We start from the raw sequence: 6,000 nt of genomic DNA, 5'->3' as shown, positions 1-6,000 counted from the left end.
CTTTCCAGTCCACTGTGTGACCTGTGAAGACATTAGGGTTTAAGGCTGTACAGCTCCGTTGTTGGTAGACGTCCGTCGGGGTTCTCTTACTGTATATTGCCAGCCTCTCTGCTGTCGGAGCCTATCCTACGTGTCAGCTCATGCAGTACTGGCTTTAGCCAGCATATAGCGCCGTTGTATAACGGCAGAAAAAGAGTAAGCCCCCCTAGGAAAACCATATACAAATTGGATTGGAAAGGGTTAAGCACAACATTACTACCTCAGCTGTGTTGGGCAATGCAATGGGATATTTCTATGTACCGCCGGTGGCTTCCTGGCACCCACCCATGCTGTAGGTGCACACGGAGTTTTTACTACATCTGTACACTTATAAAGAACCCCAGTCAGACTGGGGCATGCAGTGTGGGCCGAAGCCCACCTGCATTAAGCACGACATTACTACCTCAGCTGTGTTGGGCAATGCAATGGGATATTTCTGTGTACCACCGGTGGGTTCCAGGGAGCCACCCATGCTGTGGGTCGACAGGGACTTCACAATAGGGAGTTGTACCTGCCTGTGTCTATGAATTAAAAAGCCCGGTCTGACTGGGGCATGCAGACACCTTGACAGAATGAATAGTGTGTGGCACATAGGTTCCCCATTGCTATGCCCACGTGTGCAGCTCCTGATGGCGGTGGCACAGGATTCTATTTCTCATTGCTTCTGTACAGCATTGTGGGCTATCGCTCCGCCACTTTTAAAGAGGGTCGCTGCCTAGCCGTGCCAACCTCTGCAGTGTGTGCCTGCGGTCCCTCGTCATGGCAGACGCAATTCTAAATAGACATGAGCGTGGTGTGGCATGAGGGCAGCTGAAGGCTGCCCAGGGACACTTTGGTGTGCGCTGTGGGGGGGAGGGGGGGCGGTTGGTCAGCATGTAACCCAGGAGAAGTGTCAGTGGAGTGTCATGCAGGCAGTGATTGTGCTTTGTTGGAGGTAGTGTGGTGCTTAGCAAAGGTATGCCATGCTAATGAGCGCTTTTCAGAAGTAAAAGTTGTTGGGAGGGGGGGGGGCCCACTCTTGCCGCTATTGTGGCTTAATAGTGGGACCTGTGAACTTAGGATGCAGCCCAACATGTAGCCCCTCGCCTGCCCTATCCGTCACTGTGTCATTCCCATCACTTTCCTGAATTGCCCAGATTTTCACACATGAAAACCTTAGCGAGCATCGGCGAAATACAAAAATGTTCTGGTCGCCCATTGACTTCAATGGGGTTCGTTGTTCGAAACGAACCCTCGAGCATCACGGGAAGTTCGTTACGAATAACGAACACCCGAACATTTTGGTGTTCGCTCATCTCTAAACACCACCCATCTCTGCCAAGTTCTGACAACAGAATGTGATGTTCATAGAGATTACATTTATAGTTATATCAATGGAAAATATCTATTCATGTGTAGTCTAGCAGAACTAGGCCGTGGTCACATGCCTTTTATAAAATGGGGAGGAAAGGAGCCTATGATGGATCCTATGGAATGAAGATTGATACAAAACATCAGTTTGAATCAGTTCAGTCGCAGCCTGTTATTCCATAGGAAGAATGTATCCCCCGGTTTATGGGTCCTAAAAACTGAAATACATTTAAAAAAAAGGCAAAAATGGCAACCAGGGAGTGATTATATATATATATAATATATTGTTGTTAAAGCTACAAATGTTAAACCACTGGGTCAACCTACTGGGTAGGCAAAGGACCAACCCAGCGAGGTTGATAGCTGACCCTTGGTGATCAGAGCCGAAGATACCAGGTGAATGTGACAGCCTGGAGAGGAGACCTATGGACGAGATACCTAGCCCTCAGCTAGTACAGAAGAGAAGGGACAGCTCTGTCTAGAAGTGGGACTGGCATCCTGATAAGAACGACCCCGCGGTCTTCCTCTAGGGCCTAGCTAATCCTGACAGGACACAGGACAAAACACTGTAAAAAACCAAAAGACAGACCGAGGACAGGAAAAAAGCAGAGACAATATGTGAGACTTAGGAAGCTGTTCCTATTGCAGCCACCTACTCTGGTAGAGGGGGCTCAAAGAAGAATGGCTCCACCTGGATCTCTCCACAGAGGTCAGCTATTCAAGGACATTTTGCCACCACTTTTACTGTGCACAGTGACTGTAACCTCCGCAGTCCCAGAGCCGGAGATCCCTAGCATAAGGTGCATGTTGGGACTCAGTGTGTGATACCTTGTTTTCTTATACAGTTGTGACATTTACATGACTTTGAACCTAGCCTGGGACTGGTCAGCTAAAGGGAGAAGGGGGAGTGTAAGTGGGTGGTGCATAGCCCCTGGGTTTTAGGGCTCCTTCACATGAGCTTATGCGCAATTGCGCATGCTTCAGCACATGCCGGGCCTGTTCATATATGCACGCAACCCCGCTAACACACACACACACTCTTATTCAAAAGGCTTTTTAGCCTAATGAGGTCCAGATGTGTTCTTTTTCCCGTGGTTTTGCACTGTATTTTGTGCATCTCCTTGCATATTGCGTGCACATTTGCAGATTCCCCAAAAATGCCTATGGGGCCCTTTGGTGTGCAAATACACACAAAATAGAGCATGTTCTATTTTTTGCTTGCAAAAAAAGAGAAAATGTGAATGAACCAATTGAAATCAACAGGTTCTGTTCTCTGCAAATTTTACGTGTGCAAATATGTAAGCAAATACACCCGTATGAAGAAGCCCTTATTGTGGCAGTGATTGTATTGAATGTACTGTCTCTTTAAAATATTGTTCTGAAGAAACGTTCTGTTTAAGTACTATACCCTCTGGACACTGGGTGAGACAACCCGTTGCTGGCGCAACCCGTTGCTCTGGTAACCAGGCCATGATATATATAAGTAGGACAGTGCCTGCCCCATAAAGGCAGTGAGAGTAAGCCAGTTACAAAAAGAGTGTGAGTCAATGTACTGTGAGGTGCCTAAGGCTGAGGAGTAAGCGATATAGAGACTACTTCTTGAGCTCCGAGTGTCTAGCTCCAGAAAGAATCTAAATGTCTATTGAAGTTCATTATGGATGTGCATTCTGCTACTTTTCATAGGGATAAAAACCGGAAAGAACAATGGTTATACAGAGCAGGAGATAAAACAGTAGCAGAGAAACCATTGATAACTGAGTGGATAACCGGGTGTTAGGTCCACTGTTCAGATGAACTCCTCTGCCTCTGTGTCTGGCAGTTGCGGGCGTTGTCCTGCTCTCTGTGGAACCTGAGCTCAAATCTGTCTTCTTCCGGTACCTCTAGGGTTAATGGCTTCTGGTTTTCTCTGCTCAGCTGTAGGCTCTTTGCTAATCTTCTTCCTATATATCTGAGCTGGTACCTCCCCTCTGTGCTGCAGAGTTGTTGTTTTTTGTCCTGCCCTCTGGCTCCCAGCTTAGCTCCTGTTTGTATAAAGGTATCCTGTTTGCATTTTGTGCCCTGCGCTTTGTCTTTCTGTCCATTCTTGCATCCCTCTGTCAATAGTTTTCACCTGTGCCTCTGTGTTTCCTTGCAAACTCTGTCTCTTTATTTCTGCCAGTTCGGTTTGGCTTTTGTGGTATAGACATTCTGCCCTTTCAGGGTCAGCTAGCGCCTAGAAGAAGACCGTGGGGTTGTTCTTATCAGGACATCAGTCCTCCTTAGAGGCAGGGTCTTCCTTCGCCGTCATACTAGTTCTCACCCCTGGACTGGGTTATAGCCTTCAGATATCTCACTTCCGCACAATAGAGGACCAGCTTTCGGCCTTGCTGGATCAGGTCATCACATATCCGGTAGGTTGTCAGTGAATCCACGTCTACATTCATTACACCAGGTTTCCTGTGGAGGATACTGCATCACCAGATGCAGATAGGCCCCTGATCCCCCAGAGACTACAACACCTGTCAGCCAGTCCTGACCCTGAGGCAGGGGACTCTGCTCTAGCAGCCCCTTTACCCTGATTCCTGCAATTGGCACCCATTTATGGATATTAATTGCATTTAATGTTTCATTATGTGGAATAGTAAAATAAAACTGACCAAAAAGTAGTAATTATACACAATCAATTTATGATCTACCCTGTTTCCCTGAAAATAAGACATACCCTGAAAATAAGACATAGCATGATTTTCCAGAATTTTTGAGGATGCAAAAGGATTTTTCAGCCTTTTTGAGGAGGCTTGAAATATAAGCCCTACTCCAAAATTAAGCCCTGCTAACAGTTAATTAAAGAAGTCAATTTAAATAGTGTCCAGGCAGCTATACAGGTAAAAAAGTTAAACCTTTTTGAACAAAAATTAATATAAGACACTGTCTTATTTTCGGGGAAACACGGTATGTGTCTACTCTTTCTATCGTGTCTGTCTATGCAAAGGGGCTACTTGTTGCATTGGCATTTAAAAGAGAGGTGGTTACACTTGGTCATTTGAAATGGGAACCATAAAACAGCGCCTTCACAGAGCACAGAACAAACACAAGACATATCCGATGGACCCCACTGACTTATATTGGGGCCCTATGGCTTCAACTGAAGTGTTGATTGTTTTGATTTAAAGCAAAATAGTGTTGCATGCTGCAATATTTTTTTCCCAACTAACAGAATCTCCAATGCAATGTGAACATAGCTGCCTCCTATGGTGAAAAATAAATCTCTTGAAAATGCTGTGTCTGAACCTGGCCATACAAAGTCTGCTCTCTTGCAGGTGTCTTAACAACCACTCATAAAGTTGCAAGAAAAGACAATCCTTTGGAATCAAGTTCAACTTATTTTTTGCATTGATTTAAATGTCAACTAAGTCAGACTGCGGAATCAGATCCTTCCGTATGAGCCTGGCCTAAGTGAACCCTTGAATTTAATAAACTGTAGATCTCTCTGCAATCACCACCACAAAACGTTATCTGTAGCTGCAAATTGCAGAACAATTTGCACAATGATTTGCACTACATTGAGAAGGAATTTTGAACAATTTCTCCCAGTACGTTTGTTTTACTTTATCAATACTTTTGGAATGCCTTTAGAGCACGGTCCTCTTCAGGTCATGCCCCAGCAATTTGATAGGGTCGGGACACTGAGTTGGCCATTCCAAAATACAAATCTTGGTTTTCAATTATTTAGCTGATTTACTTGTATGATTTTGGTTATTTCTTGTTGCATCGCATCACCCAATGCATCTTCAGCTAGAGGTTATGAACTCCTGCTCTTACATTCTCCTGTAAAATGTTTTGATACACCTTAGTATTCATTGTCCCAGCCAGAGGCGTAACGTGAAGCTCCTAGGCCCCAACGCGAAACCTGTAACAGAACCCTCAATTATAATGCTTTATTCATAGTATTGGGTTCCTAATATGGAGAAGAGAGGCCTTATGGGCCCCCTAAGGCTCCTGGGCCTGGGTGCAACCGCATCCCCTATAGTTACGCCAGTGGTCCCATCAATGATCTTAAGGTGTACAGACCCTGAGCCAGAAATGTAAGTCCAAACCACGATGCTCCCGCCACCATGTTTCACAGTTGGGATGAGGTTTTGTTGTTTGTGTGCAGTGTTTTTTTACCCTTCAAACAGTGTTGTGCATTTGTACTAAATAGTTCCACTTTTGTTTTACATGTCCATAGAACATTTTTCAGAAGCACTGGGGTGGTCTTGGACAAATTTGGCAGGCTACAATGTGTTTTCTTTTTTTTTGTACAGCAGTGGCTTTCCTTGTGGTGTCCTTCTAAGAAAACCATTCCTGTTCTTTTCCACTTCTTTCAAGATTGCCTATTGTGCCTTTGAATTGGCCTTAACAAGATGCCCACTCGTAGATTGAGTAGCAACAGTCCTTACTTTTCTCCTTATAATTTCTATATAAGCTGCCTAACCATGGATTGCTGTGCACTCATCTTTAGCAATGTTTTCTTCATGTTTCTCTGTAACATGTCTTCTGAGGTCAACTAAATTTTTGTTTAAATCAAGGCATGGTTCACACTAACCAATCTGTGAGAACAACAGATGCAGCACTAACTAGGCTTTGTATTCT

The sequence above is a fragment of the Eleutherodactylus coqui genome, chromosome 1 (genome assembly GCF_035609145.1).
Source record: "Eleutherodactylus coqui strain aEleCoq1 chromosome 1, aEleCoq1.hap1, whole genome shotgun sequence".
Lineage (NCBI taxonomy): Eukaryota > Metazoa > Chordata > Amphibia > Anura > Eleutherodactylidae > Eleutherodactylus > Eleutherodactylus coqui.
Note: the sequence above shows the minus strand (reverse complement) of the source record.